The 16,316-nt window shown below is 40.5% G+C and overlaps 1 long non-coding RNA gene across 1 annotated transcript; it reads left to right on the top strand.

The window, feature by feature from the left end:
• Positions 1-5,154: 5,154 nt before the first annotated feature.
• Positions 5,155-7,554, top strand: LOC115191150 (uncharacterized). Its single transcript, XR_003877545.1, has 3 exons — positions 5,155-5,396; positions 7,254-7,355; positions 7,480-7,554. It is a non-coding gene; the product is annotated as an uncharacterized LOC115191150 (long non-coding RNA).
• Positions 7,555-16,316: the final 8,762 nt, after the last annotated feature.

Raw genomic sequence — 16,316 nt, 5'->3', positions numbered from 1 at the left:
AGAGATCCAGCATGTTGGTTGTGGTTAACACAGTGACAACTAAACAGAGATCCAGCATGTTGGTTGTGGTTAACACAGTAACAACTAAACAGAGATCCAGCATGTTGGTTGTGGTCAACACAGTGACAACTAAACAGAGATCCAGCATGTTGGTTGTGGTTAACACAGTAACAACTAAACAGAGATCCAGCATGTTGGTTGTGGTTAACACAGTAACAACTAGTTCTTGACTGTCAATTGTTCTATTTTATTCATTATCTCTTTGAGAAATAAAACATTTACTAACAGATACATATCCAAATGTAACAGTGTAGGTTCCGTCCCTCTCTTCGCCCCCAACCTGGGCTCGAACCAGGGACCCTCTGCACACATCAACAACTGACACCCCACGAAGCATCGTTACCCATCGCGCCACAAAAGCCATGGCCCTTGCAACGCAAGGGGAAACCCTACTTCAAGTCTCAGAGCGAGTGACGTCACCCGATTGAAACGCTATTAGCGCGCACCACCGCTAACTAACTAGCCATTTCACATCGGTTACACAAACAGTCAGGTGATTTAATGCATCACATGAACATGTAGTCGTGACTGATATTTTTCACCTTTTCTCCATGTAGTTTAACTAATAATAATAATAATGTCTAACTTTCTCTTTTAATAATTTCTCTCATTCTAGTGTGTTGCTTTGTTCAACAGGTGTGATATTATTATGCTGTTACTGAATTCAGTTCATAATAACAATGTTAAGAAAAGTATGTTTAGTGGTTTCAAACCAAATTACACAGGAAGCAGGAGATCATTGTAGTTTAGAAAACAACACATGTTCTGATATTCTGAAAGATGATTTAGAACTATGATACATTAACATTTTTACAAATGGTAAAATAATCACGATATATGAATCGTATAATACGATATATGAACAATATGTTTTTGAATGTGACTTGCCTACGCCCAGTTAGCGCCATTTTGTAAGATTGAACTGTCACATAACTGTCCCAGGTGAAATGGACTGTTAGATCTGAGTGTTTTACTGTCAGTCACTATACTAAAATAACACCATACATTTAATTTCTCTACACACTTTACAATAATCACTGGGAAGATTCTTACCTTGTAGCCTGAATTCACAACCAGAACATGTCAAGTCATTGAGATATTTTCCGTTGTGCTGAGAGAGCAGCTTCCTGATGACAAGTGGCTCTGTATCTATGTTCTAGGTACAGTTGATCTTTGGATGCAATAATATCTGGTCAAAGTCTAGTGACACAACACCATAGTATATCATAAACATAACAGCAGTTTAACCTTTGGCCAGTAAAGGCCATGTTATACTATAACATGTAGAATCATTATGATGGATCCAGGTTCATACTATAACATGTAGAATCATTATGATGGATCCAGTTTCAACATATCTCTAACTTTGAAGTATACAATGGGGTCCCTCAAACCAACTCTTAGTTTCCTGATTCAGATCTGTTCAATCCAACTCTTAGTTTTCTGATTCAGATCTGTTTAAACCAACTCTTAGTTTCCTGAGTAAGATTATTAAGACAGTAAACCAAACATTGTATTAAGGGACTTAACATTAAGACATTAAACCAAACCTTTAGGACATTAACCTGTTATGGCTAGGGGGCAGTGTTTTCACGGCCGGATAAAAAAGTACCCAATTTAATCTGATTATTACTCCTGCCCAGAAACTAGAATATGCATATAATTATTAGCTTTGGATAGAAAACACTCCAAAGTTTCTGAAACTGTTTGAATGGTGTCTGTGAGTATAACAGAACTCATTTGGCAGGACAAAACCTGAGAAGATTATGTACAGGAAGTACACTGTCTGACCATTTCTTGGCCTTCTTGATTATCTCTATCCAATACAGGGGGTCTCTGCTGTTACGTGACACTTCCAACGGCTCCCATGGGCTCTCAGAAGGCGGCAAAAAGCTGAATGATATCGAGGCAGCCCCTGGCTGAAAAACATTAGCGCGTTTGGATAGTGGCCAGTCACAGTACTATGAGACTCAGGCTCGTGCACGAGGGAATCCCATGCTTTTATTTTCTCTCTCTTTTGTACATAAACACGCTTTCCCGGTCGGAAATTTATCGCTTTTTTACGAGAAAAATGGCATAAAAATTGATTTTAAACAGCGGTTGACATGCTTCGAAGTACGGTAATGGAATATTTAGAAATATTTTGTCACGAAATGCGTCGTGCGCGTGACCCTTATTTACACTTCGGATAGTGTCTTGAACAGACGAACAAAACGCCGCTATTTGGATATAACTATGGATTATTTTGAACCAAACCAACATTTGTTATTGAAGTAGCAGTCCTGGGAGTGCATTCTGACGAAGAAAACCAAAGGTAATCAAACTTTTCTAATAGTAAATCGGAGTTTGGTCAGGGCTAAACTTGGTGGGTGTCTAAATAGCTACCCGTGATGGCTGGGCTATCTACTCAGAATATTGCAAAATATGTGCTTCCACCGAAAAGCTATTTTAAAATCGGTCACCGCGATTGCATAAAGGAGTTCTGTATCTATAAATCTTAAAACAATTGTTATGTTTTTTGTGTTTTTTGTGTTATGTTTATCGTGAGTAATTTAGTAAATTCACCGGAAGGGTATGCTAGTTCTGAACGTCACATGCTAATGTAAAAAGCTGTTTTTTGATATAAATATGAACTTGATTGAACAAATCATGCATGTATTGTATAACATAATGTCCTAGGAGTGTCATCTGATGAAGATCATCAAAGGTTAGTGCTGCATTTAGCTGTGGTTTTGGTTTTTGTGACATTATATGCTAGCTTGAAAAATGGGTGTGTGATTATTTCTGGCTGGGTACTCTCCTGACATAATCTAATGTTTTGCTTTCGTTGTAAAGCCTTTTTGAAATCGGACAATGTGATTAGATAAAGGAGAGTCTTGTCTTTAAAATGGTGTAAAATAGTCATATGTTTGAAAAATGGAAGTTTTGGGATTTTTGAGGAATTTGTAATTCGCACCACGCCCTATCATTGGATATTGGAGCGGTGTTCCGCTAGCAGAACATCTAGATGTAAGAAGTTTTAAACAACACAATGTAACTCCAAGTCAATCACACTTCTGTGAAATCAAACTGTCCACTTAGGAAGCAACACTGATTGACAATAAATTTCACATGCTGTTGTGCAAATGGAATAGGCAACAGGTGGAAATTATAGGCAATTAGCAAGACACCCCCAATAAAGGAGTGGTTCTGCAGGTGGGGACCACAGACCACTTCTCAGTTCCTATGCTTTCTGGCTGATGTTTTGGTCACTTTTGAATGCTGGCGGTGCTTTCACTCTAGTGGTAGCATGAGACGGAGTCTACAACCCACACAAGTGGCTCAGGTAGTGCAGCTCATCCAGGATGGCACATCAATGCGAGCTGTGGCAAGAAGGTTTGCTGTGTCTTTCAGCGTAGTGTCCAGAGCATGGAGGTGCTACCAGGAGACAGGCCAGTACATCAGGAGACGTGGAGGAGGCCGTAGGAGGGCAACAACCCAGCAGCAGGACCGCTACATCCACCTTTGTGCAAGGAGGAGCAGGAGGAGCACTGCCAGAGCCCTGCAAAATGACCTCCAGCAGGCCACAAATGTGCATGTGTCTGCTCAAACGGTCAGAAACAGACTCCATGAGGGTGGTATGAGGGCCCGACGTCCACAGATGGGGGTTGTGCTTACAGCCCAACACCGTGCAGGATGTTTGGCATTTGCCAGAGAACACCAACATTGGCAAATTCGCCACTGGCGCCCTGTGCTCTTCACAGATGAAAGCAGGTTCACACTGAGCACATGTGACAGACGTGACAGAGTCTGGAGATGCCGTGGAGAACGTTCTGCTGCCTGCAACATCCTCCAGCATGATCGGTTTGGCGGTGGGTCAGTCATGGTGTGGGGTGGCATTTCTTTGGGGGGCCGCACAGCCCTCCATGTGCTCGTCAGAGGTAGCCTGACTGCCATTAGGTACCGAAATGAGATCCTCAGACCCCTTGTGAGACCATATGCTGGTGCGGTTGGCCCTGGGTTCCTCCTAATGCAAGACAATGCTAGACCTCATGTGGCTGGAGTGTGTCAGCAGTTCCTGCAAGAGGAAGGCATTGATGCTATGGACTGGCACGCCCATTTCCCAGACCTGAATCCAATTGAGCACCTCTGGGACATCATGTCTCGCTCCATCCACCAACGCCACGTTGCACCACAGACTGTCCAGGAGTTGGCGGATGCTTTAGTCCAGGTCTGGGAGGAGATCCCTCAGGAGACCATCCGCCACCTCATCAGAAGCATGCCCAGGCATTGTAGGGAGGTCATACAGGCACGTGGAGGCCACACACACTACTGAGCCTCATTTTAACTTGTTTTAAGGACATTACACCAAAGTTGGATCAGCCTGTAGTGTGGTTTTCCACTTTAATTTTGAGTGTGACTCCAAATCCAGACCTCCATGGGTTGATAAATTGGATTTCCATTGATTATTTTTGTGTGATTTTGTTGTCAGCACATTCAACTATGTAAAGAAAAAAGTATATCATAACATTGTTTCATTCATTAAGATCTAGGATGTGTTGTTTAAGTGTTCCCTTTATTTTTTTGAGCAGTTTATAATCAAACTAAGGCTGGTGGGTGTCATATCATGTATTATATTATCACACTAAGACTGGTGGGAGTCATATCATGTATTATATTATCAAACTAAGGCTGGTGGGAGTCATATCATGTATTATATTATCAAACTAAGGCTGGTGGGAGTCATATCATGTATTATATTATCACACTAAGACTGGTGGGAGTCATATCATGTATTATATTATCACACTAAGACTGGTGAGAGTCATATCATGTATTATATTATCACACTAAGACTGGTGGGAGTCATATCATGTATTATATTATCACAATAAGACTGGTGGGAGTCATATCATGTATTATATTATCACACTAAGACTGGTGGGAGTCATATCATGTATTATATTATCACACTAAGACTGGTGGGAGTCATATCATGTATTATATTATCACACTAAGGATGGTGGGAGTCACGTAGTGGCCAGGGTTGTGGTAATTTCACAATTTCCCCTTCACTGTGGTTGACTGATAAAGAGTTTCACTACCTAAAGTCACACAGACGCAGGACTTTGCGGGGAGAAGACACAGCTATAGACGTATATTTGAGTTGAGGTTAGAAGTAGAAGTTACTGTATTTCACCACAAGTGTGTTAAGATGTCAGAGGGAGTCTATGAAAACTCAGATGGATTTGAAGACAATGAGCCTGATGCAATGAAGAACACAGAGATTGATGGCCAATTATATTCCAATGTAAGAGCCTTCAAGCCCAGTTCAAGAGATGGAGTTGTTGCTTCAGGTAAGATTACACACACACACACACACGCACGCACGCACACGCACATGCACACGCACACACTAAACAGGTGAGATTACCATGTAGTAATATGGCTTTGTTCTGGACGACTGTGTGATCACGCTCTCCTTAGCCGATGTGAGTAAGACCTTTAGACAGGTCAACATTCACAAGGCCGCAGGGCCAGACGGATTACCAGGACGTGTACTCTGAGCATGTGCTGACCAAATTGCAAGTGTCTTCACTTACATTTTCAACCTCTCCCTGTCTGAGTCTGTAATCCCATCATGTTTTAAGCAGACCACCATAGTCCCTGTGCCCAAGAACACTAAGGTAACCTGCCTAAATGACTACCGACCCATAGCAACAGTTAGTGGAAGGCCGGTAATGGCTCACATCAACACCATTATCCCAGAAACCCAAGACCCACTCCAATTTGCATATCGCCCAAACAAATCCACAGATGATGCAATCTCTATTGCACTCCACACTGCCCTTTCCCACCTGGACAAAAGGAACACCTATGTGAGAATGCTATTCCTTGACTACAGATCAGTGTTCAACACCATAGTACCCTCAACGCTCATCAATAAGCTAAGGAACCTGGGACTAAACACCTCCCTCTGCAACTGGATCCTGGACTTCCTGATGGGCGGCCCCCAGGTGGTAAGGGTAGGTAACAACACATCCGCCATGCTGATCCTCAACACGGGGGCCCATCAGGGGTGCGTGCTCAGTACCCTCCTGTACTCCCTGTTCACTCATGACTGCATGGCCAGGCATGACTCCAACACCATCATTAAGTTTGCCAATGACACAACAGTGGTATGCCTGATCACCGACAATGACGAGGCAGCCTATAGGGAGGAGGTCAGAGACCTGGCCATGTGGTGCAAGGACAACAACCTCTCCCTCAACGTGATCAAGACAAAGGAGATGATCGCGGACTACAGGAAAAGGAGGACCGAGCATGCCCCTGTTCTCATCGATGGGGCTGTAGTGGAGCAGGTTGAGAGTTTCAAGTTCTTTGGTGTCCACATCACCAACAAACTTACATGGTCCAAACACACCAAGATGGTCGTGAAGAGGGCACAAAAAAACCTGAAGAGAGGGCACAACAGACTGAAAACATTTGGCATGGATCCTCAGATCCTCAAAAGGTTCTACAGCTGCACCACCGAGAGCATCCTGACTGGTTGCACCACTGCCTGTTATGGCAACTGCTCGGCCTCCGACAGCAAGGCACTACAAAGGGTAGTGCATACAGCCCAGTACATCACTGGGCCAAACTTCCTGCCATCCAGGACCTCTATACCAGGCGGTGTCAGAGGAAGGCCCTAAACATTGTCAAAGACTCCAGCCACCCTAGTCATAGACTGTTCTCTCTGCTATCACATGGCAAGCAGTACCAGAGTGCCTAAGTCTAGGTCCTAGAGGCTTATAAACAGTTTCTACCCCCAAGCCATAAGACTCCTGAACATCTAATCAAATGTCTACCCAGACTATTTGCATTGTCCCCCCCTCTTTTACCCTGCTGCTACTCTGTTTATTATCTATGCATAGTCACTTTAATAACTCTACCTACATGTACATATTACCTCAATTACCTTGACACCAGTGCTCCCGCACACTGACTCTGTACTGGTACCACCTGTATAAAGCCCTGCTATTGGTATTTTACTGCTGCTCTTTAATTATTTGTTACTTTTATTTATTTTCATTTTTTTGTATTTTTCTTAAAACACCTGTTGGATATGGCGCATGTGACAAATACAATTTTATTTTATTTATTTGTCCCAATCGTGGATGATACAGTAAAACACATTACCAAATACCATACTTTAATAATTTGTGATTCAGTACATTTCCAGTAGTGGAAGAGACCCTCTGGAGTTGCTGCAGTGTGTCTGGGGCTGCTGTCTGTTCTCCTACTGACTGGGATCATAGGCCTGTCTGTCTACTGTAAGTTTAGTATTTTGTCACTGAGACTTAAGTAGCATACTTAATCATCCTTAATCATCCTTAATCATCCTTAATCATCAATGGTGTGGTAGTTACATGTTTGATTAACTTTTCCCTTTTACAGATGGAGTCATTGGTCATCACGACTCAACAGAGAGAGACCAGCTACAGGCCAGTTACAACAAGCTGACTAAAGAGAGAGACCAGCTACAGACCAGTTACAGCCTTCTGACTAAAGAGAGAGACCAGCTACAGACCAGTTACAGCCTTCTGACTAAAGAGAGAGACCAGCTACAGACCAGTTACAACAAGCTGACTAAAGAGAGAGACCAGCTACAGACCAGCAGTAACACCCTGACTAAAGAGAGAGACCAGCAACAGAAAGAGAAAAATGATCTCATGAGAAAGTTCTCTAATCTGAGTGAGTTTACCAAATAAATGATCATAACATCACATATCTAATATGCAGTCAACTTGTGTTTGTATTCTAAAATTATAGGTGCAGAATAATAAGATGGAAATTCATGTTTTCGTCTTGTAGAACAAACCTGCCCTAAAGACTGGGAGAAGTTTGAATCCAGTTGGTACTTCCTGTCTACTGAGACTAAAACCTGGGAGGAGAGCAAAGATGACTGTCTGGAGAGAGGAGCAGACCTGGTGATCATCAACAGGGATAAGGAACAGGTGAGAGAGAAAGAGAGAGAGATATGGCGGGGGGGTTATGATCAAACATCCCTTGGTCAGTAATGTATCTTCCAGTATTTAACACATGTAGTCTATAGTAGTTGACAATATCAGCTCTTTCTCACCAACAGGAGTTTCTCTTCAACCCCAACAAGGGTTTCTGGATTGGTCTGACTGACACTGTTACTGAGGGGACCTGGAAATGGGTGGACAGCAACCCACTGACCACCCCAAAGTAAGAGACTACTGCTCTAACAACTCTGACCACCGTGTAAGGGGTAGGACTGATTCTGTGTGTTGTTCATACTTTAGGTTCTTAGAGAGTATCCAGTCTAACTGTATTGTTCATACTCTAGGTTCTGAGAGAGTGGTCAGTGTAACTGTATTGTTCATACTCTAAGTTCTGAGAAAGTGGTCAGTCTAACTGTGTTGTTCATACTCTAGGTTCTGAGAGAGTGGTCAGTGTAACTGTATTGTTCATACTCTAGGTTCTGAGAGAGTGGTCAGTCTAACTGTGTTGTTCATACTCTAGGTTCTGAGAGAGTGGTCAGTCTAGCTCTGTATTGTTCATACTCTAGGTTCTGAGAGAGTGGTCAGTCTAACTCTGTATTGTTCATACTCTAGGTTCTGAGAGAGTGGTCAGTCTAGCTCTGTATTGTTCATACTCTAGGTTCTGAGAGAGTGGTCAGTCTAGCTCTGTATTGTTCATACTCTAGGTTCTGAGAGAGTGGTCAGTCTAGCTCTGTATTGTTCATACTCTAGGTTCTGAGAGAGTGGTCAGTCTAACTCTGTATTGTTCATACTCTAGGTTCTGAGAGAGTGGTCAGTCTAGCTCTGTATTGTTCATACTCTAGGTTCTGAGAGAGTGGTCAGTCTAGCTCTGTATTGTTCATACTCTAGGTTCTGAGAGAGTGGTCAGTCTAGCTCTGTATTGTTCATACTCTAGGTTCTGAGAGAGTGGTCAGTCTAACTCTGTATTGTTCATACTCTAGGTTCTGAGAGAGTGGTCAGTCTATCTCTGTATTGTTCATACTCTAGGTTCTGAGAGAGTGGTCAGTCTAACTCTGCATTGTTCATACTCTAGGTTCTGAGAGAGTGGTCAGTCTAACTGTGTTGTTTCTACTGCAGGTACTGGGGGAGTGGACAGCCTAATGGTGGTGGAGTGGAGAACTGCGTGTTGTTAACTCACAGTTCATCAGACCAAGGACCATGGCATGAATATCCGTGTTCATTTAACCGTTCCTGGATCTGTGAGATAGTTCTTTCTCACTTTTAGTTATGATGTTGATTGTCATGCTGAAAGTCATGATACCAGCTACAAGGCCTTCAGAAAGTATTCACTGCCTAGACCTTTTCCACATTTTGTTGTTTACATTTTTAAATCGATTAAATTGAGATTTTACTGTCGCTGTCCTACACACAATAACTCATAATGTCAAAGTGGAAATATGTTTTTCTTTTCTTTTTTTTTTACAAATGAATAAAATATTTAAATCTGAAATGTCTTGAGTCAGAAAGTATTCAACACCTTTGTTATGACAAGCCTAAAGACGTTCAGGAGAAAAATGTGCTTCCCTTGACACATAATAGGTTGCATAGACTCACTGTGTGAAATACAGAGTACAGTATAAAATAGAAAGGAGGACCAAGGCACTCTTCATATAATTGATTAAAATGCTTTTATTTGTATGGCATGTTCAATAGAAACAAGGTTTTAAAAAATCTGACGCGTTTCGGCTGCATGGCCTTCGTCAGGGAGTACGAAGAAATAACACAATGTCCTCCTTTGAACAGCTTTTCCCAATTAGCCCTAATTTGAAGAGGGAGTGGTTAAAATTGATTGGACACACCTAGTAAGCAATACTATACACATTAAAAAGTGAAATACTGTAGCTATGTTATCAAAAAAAATACAACTCCAAGCTAGAAGTATCAGAACACTTAGAAAGGTAGTTCTAATCTTAAACATGACTGGGAGAAGTGTCAAGAATAAGAAAGCAATATATTCCATAGTACACTAGAACACAGCCAAACATGAACAACAACAGTCTAAACATAGCTGAGGGCAATTGAGCAAAATGTCAACTAGATGATAGCAAATGGACCTATCACAACCCTACAGGAAGGGTGAGAAATCCATATCTTCATTTAAACCAGGGTATTTAGTGGCTTGTAGTTTGTAAATCCAAAAACTTTCCCTTTGGTTTAACTGTTTAAGACGGTCCCCTTTTCTAATAGAGGCCGGAACATGATCAATACCCATAGCTTGTAGGGAGGCAGGGTTGACATGGTGTAAGGACTTGAAGTGCCTTGCCATGGGGTAGTCTTCATTGCTTACCCGTATAGCGTACTTGTGTTCCGCTAAGAGGTCTTGAAGGCGTCTCTAGGTGTGTCCAATTAATTGTGTAACCACTCCCTCTTCAAATTAGGGCTAATTGGAAAAGCTGTTCAAAAGAAGTCATTGTATTATTCTTTGTACTCCCGGACGAAGGCCATGCAGCCGAAACGCATAGGATTTTTTAAAACTTTGTTTCTATTGAACATGATTAATTAATAATTCATTATATGAAGAGTGCCTTTGTCCTCCTTTGTTTTTAATAAATAACATGAATTTGTACAGTCCAACATGAAATGTTGTTGTGGTATATAATAAATCATATTCATGTGTACAGTCCAACATGTAATGTTGTTGTGGTATATAATAAATCATATTAATGTGTTCAGTCCAACATGTAATGTTGTTGTGGTATATAATAAATCATATTAATGTGTTCAGTCCAACACACCTGAATCTAAATGATCTACATGGAAGCAGGCTGGGAGGGATTGGCTTGTGTGTTGTTGTCTTAGCAACGAGGTAAGTCTAGTAAACTATGACTGGGGTTTTTGAAGACTTTGTAATAAATACATTGAATGTGGACTTTGAAGTGGTTTCATTTGTTTTCCACAATAATACTCACTTCATCTACTACGTTTGTTCCAGGTTATCTGACCGAACCAACAAATATTCACAATCATTATCTGAACTATCAGACGTCAATACTCTTACTAATGAACTTCAAGTCCTTAGACGTTTCCACGGTAACGCATGATGAACCGCTAAATGGCTTGACTTTGAACTTTGCTCCCTGGTTTGATTTGAGAGAACATGCCATCATGATAACCTCTACTTACAGTACTACATTTTACATTTAAGTCATTTAGCAGACGCTCTTATCCAGAGCGACTTACAAATTGCTGACCACATTCATACAGCAGTCTATACAGTAATATACTGAGGACATTCATACAGCAGTCTATACAGTAATATACTGAGGACATTCATACAGCAGTCTATACAGTAATATACTGAGGACATTCATACAGCAGTCTATACAGTAATATACTAAGGACATTCATACAGCAGTCTATACAGTAATATACTGAGGACATTCATACAGCAGTCTATACAGTAATATACTGAGGACATTCATACAGCAGTCTATACAGTACTATACTGAGGACATTCATACAGCAGTCTATACAGTAATATACTGAGGACATTCATACAGCAGTCTATACAGTAATATACTGAGGACATACATACAGCAGTTGTCGTGTCTTTGGCATCATTAAACTGAAGACATGTTTATCAAATAACTCTCTGTAATTATTATTACGCGATTAAACTGATTAATCGTGTAACTGTAATTAACTAGGTTGGGGCACCAAGGAAAATATTCAGATTACAAAGTTATAATTTTCCTAATTTAACTTTCAGATGTTATAATATCTGATCTATGAGTCCTCTGATTAATGATGTGTTAGTTTACCTCACGTCAATCTCATTCCAAACGTCGTAAATTGTTGGTTATCTGCACGAACCCAGGCTTTACTATGAGTCATCCATATATCAATAGTCTTAAAATCATTTATATACTAATCTAAGTAATTCACAGAAATGCATAACAAACAGATATGGTTACAAGGAAATGATAGGAGAATGTGCCCTAGTGGGCTAAACCAGCATGGCGGCTTGTTACACAAAGGGGATTGGGCTTGAATGAAAGAGCGTGAAGACTGAGGAACAGAGAAAGCAGCTATGCCATCGTAAATACAGTATCGTATGCATTCTAAATTACCGCCCATTTGGAAAAGGAAAATGCAATAAATATTTACTCTGAGCTGCGCTTCGGTAGGTTGGTCATAGATGCTGGCCGTGTTGGCCAACAAAGTTCTTCCTGTCCTCGGAAGAACGTCACTGGTGGTAAAATGGATACGTTGTAGTATCTTCGTAGTGTGTTAGACTGGATACGTCGTCCGTCCTTTCCAAGCCCACGTCTACAGCGGACGCCGCTAACTCAACGGCTAGGAAGTATCACTTCTGTAGTGAATAAGAGTTCACAGTTCATATAATTCGCTGAGGTTGGCTTAGTTCTGTATTTGACATGTGAGTCCTTTTAACGCAGAGGCTGCAGACCTCACATACCCGGAACAGGGTGGTTACATTGTGTCATTGTCTTATATAGTGGCGAGGGGAGAAGGGTGTGTTTCATCGTTTAGAACCCCTGTCTCTTCACGCGGGCCACTGATTGGTCAGGGCTCTTTCCTTATGAAAACCCAATTCTCTCATTTGGAAGCTAAAATTACATTTAATCTCCTAACAAACAGTTTCAATATCAAACATTTAAATTGCACAACAATTCCATGTGAATCTGATAACTAGAATGTGTAAAATTTCCCAGGTACAGTTTATGTCGTCCTGTCATCAGTTATAATGTCTCAGATGACAACCGAACTGACATCCATACTCATTTAATACCTGGTATATTTCCAACTGGTTCTATTACCGAAATATGGTTCCTTTCCCCCCACTTGTTTGATGTTCCCAGACTCTCCATATTTAACACAGGCTATTCAAAAGTCCTTCAGTAGGGTCAGAGAGAGAGGGGAAGGGAGAAAGGTATTTATGGTGGGGTCATAAACCTTACCCACAGGCCAATGTCATGGCAACAGTAAGGTACTTAATTGTTACGCATAAATTATTTGATATTGAGATACAAATGGCTGCATTAGACCTATAACGTTTTTGTTTTATATATATAAATTACCTCCACAGCAACATGGACACAGCATACTTGCATCCACATGCCAGAGGAGGCTAGTGGAGGAGCTATAGGAGGATGGGCTCATTGGAAAGCCTGAAATGGGATAAATGGAATGGTATCAAACACATCATTTATGTATTCTATTCCAGCCATTACAATGAGCCCGTCCTCCCACCAGCCTCCTCTTGGAAAGGTCTCTGTTCTGGAAAAAGAGAAGTTGAGAGAATCACATCTTGTTTATGTTCATTTTGCTTGCCAACATTCCGGGGTATTGGGGTATTGGAAATTGTGGGGCATTCTGGGATATTGGATATTGTGTGTAGATTGATGAGGTGGAAAACACTATTTAATCAATTTTAGAATAAGGCTGTAAGGCAACAAAATGTGGAAAAAGTCAAGGGGTCTGAATACTTCCTGAATGTACTCTTTTTTTCTTATTATTTGTTTAACCTTTATAACACTCTTAACCTCTCTAGGGCAGGTGGCACCAAATCGTCCCACCTACGTAACAGCCAGTTGAATCCTGTGGCGCAATATTCAAATACCTTAGAAATGCTATTACTTCAATTTCTCAAACATATGACTATTTTACAGCATTTTAAAGATTAACGAGAGTCTTGTCTTTAAAATGCTGTAAAATAGTCATATGTTTGAGAAATTGAAGTAATAGTATTTCTAACGATTCAAAAATCGCGCCACTGGATATCAGTGGCTGTTACGTAGGTGGGACGAGTTCGTATATTATATTTAACATATATTTTGCTTTGACCGTGCTGCAGGTCACCTAACTGTTTGGTTACATGCAATACGCTTTGTGTGGACTTCACCGGACAGCGGTTGCTCTCGGGTTTTGAGATGAAAACAAATGTCTAGTTTAATTTATTCTGCCGCTGTGTCTAGTAGTAGTACCATCAACAGACAGCAGGGGGCAGTAGAACCTGTCTTCACAGTGGAAAGGCAGACACAGTGGATTCATTTGTCTTTAATAAGATCAAACCGAACTAACTGCTATCTTGAAATGTTGAAAAGTGTTTTTAAATAGGCATCCTATCATTTGAAAATTAGTTGAAAGGCTAAGTGATTCTCCTCCTGACAAGAAGTTGACAGCCTTCAAACATAGTGCAAAAAAAGTGGGCGTGAACATAGAATATTTTTGGGTCAAAAAAAAGAATATACAGCTGTCTTTAATTAGATCAAACTGAACTAACTGCTAACTTGAAATGTTGAAAAAGTGCTTTTAAATAGCTCAATCTTATCACTCAATATGAGTCAAAATCTGTCACTTCCAGGAGTGCTCATTTTGTCAAAAATGAAAAAATTAACAACTCACAGCTGTGTTAATAGACCCAACTCAAACATCTGCTATCTTGAAATGTCCAAAAAAGGTATTTAAATGGGCCTACCAGACATCTTCTTGAGAGAAGATAAGGTCAGGGACTCCTGACTGACTCTCTGTCATGTTGAAATAGGTTCTCCTGTCTTACTTTCTGTCATGTTGAGATTGGTTTCCCTGACTTACTTTCTGTCATGTTGAGATTGGTTAGTTCTTCTTGAGAGAACTAACCCAAAATTAGTCCAACTAACCAAAAATTAGTTGAAAGGCTAAGGGATTCTCTTCCTGAGAAGAAGCTGACAGCCTTCAAACAGAGCAAAAAAAAGTGGTCCCAAACAATATGTCAAAATGAATAAGAAAATGATACAGCTGTCTTTAATAAGATCAAACTGAACTAACTGCTATCTTGAAATGTTGAAAAAGTGTTTTTAAATAGGCATCCTATCATTTGAATATTAGTTGAAAGGCTAAGTGATTCTCCTCCTAAAAGACACCCACCATGAGACCCACTAAATCAAGAAGAGGAAAACAAAAGACAAAACTCACTAGCTTCTAGAATTCTCGTCCCCTTGGAACGAGCCCAAACAAAACTCATCTCCAATACGGAAAAACGTGCAGTCAAAATAAATGGCAACGGACTGGCTAAATGCAAAACACAAAACTTTTTGACTGCCCACCGTTGAGACAATCAGCAACCAAGTTGTCCTTACCACGGACATGTCTGATTTCAAGAGGAAACTCCTGCAATATCCGTAGTACCTTTCCACCTCACTGGAGAGCTTCTCTCTCTTTTCAGGGTTCACTAGATAGGCATGTTGTTGGAACGGGGCCCAGTCCCCAATGTCATGCTCTAGTACATTTGGGTTGGCACATCTGAGAATGAACCCTGATATTCTAAAAGCAGGGAAACAATGTCAATATAATTCTACCCAAAAATTGTCAGTTGGTTGCATGAATAATTTTCATTACCAAATGTTACATGTAAATATGAAATATTTGATTGTCTTATTTTCAATGACATGTTGCTAGGTGGGATATCCCCAATGTCAAAACACAGTTTTAAAGTGTCCAAATCAATAACCAATATGCAGAAACAGTTTGTGATGAATTGAAAACCTAAACATAAAATGTGCTATGTACACAAACATCTGCCACAATAATCATATTACTTGTATTTTTTAAAACAAGCACCTTATAAACTGCACAAGCCCAAAAATGCTGTTGTTTTGACAAGTAGCAATAAATCACTGATATCCATTAGGAAGGAAAATCAGGTTGTACGTGTTGAAACTAACACAACTAAAACAAGGGAATGGGAGATATATTTCACCTCACAGATTAGAGGACAACCTGCAGAAGACAGTCAGCTACATTTTGGAATGATGCATTTAAATGTAGGGGTCGCTAAACAAAGGAACGCAACACTTATTTGTCATAACTCATCGATATCATGTTGAAATCATTTGTGCGAGACGAGGGAGATGAGGTTGCACGTCCTGTTAAAACTAACAGCTCAAAAAACACACGGAATCTGGGAATAATGTGTACATCCCTGGTTAGAGGAGAATTTGTAGAAAACAGCTCGCTACATTTTGAAGTGTTGAATTGTGCTTCAAGTGGGTCACCAACAAAACTATTTTTGTGTTCGTCACTTTTTGTTAAATCACATAAATAGTACTCTTCCATTTCCATTTCAGACCCTGGATTTTCCACCTGAGGCTAATATCCATTACATGTTGAAATCAATAGAACAGGGGACAAACGTTTAGGGTTCTACATTGTGACATCATTAAAATACTCCTACTACAATGTTAAAACATTCTACATTGTGACATTAATTCATTGATATCATGAAAC

This window comes from Salmo trutta, unplaced genomic scaffold (assembly GCF_901001165.1).
Source record: "Salmo trutta unplaced genomic scaffold, fSalTru1.1, whole genome shotgun sequence".
Taxonomy (NCBI): Eukaryota; Metazoa; Chordata; class Actinopteri; order Salmoniformes; family Salmonidae; genus Salmo; species Salmo trutta.
This window is presented reverse-complemented; position numbering and strand designations above follow the sequence as displayed.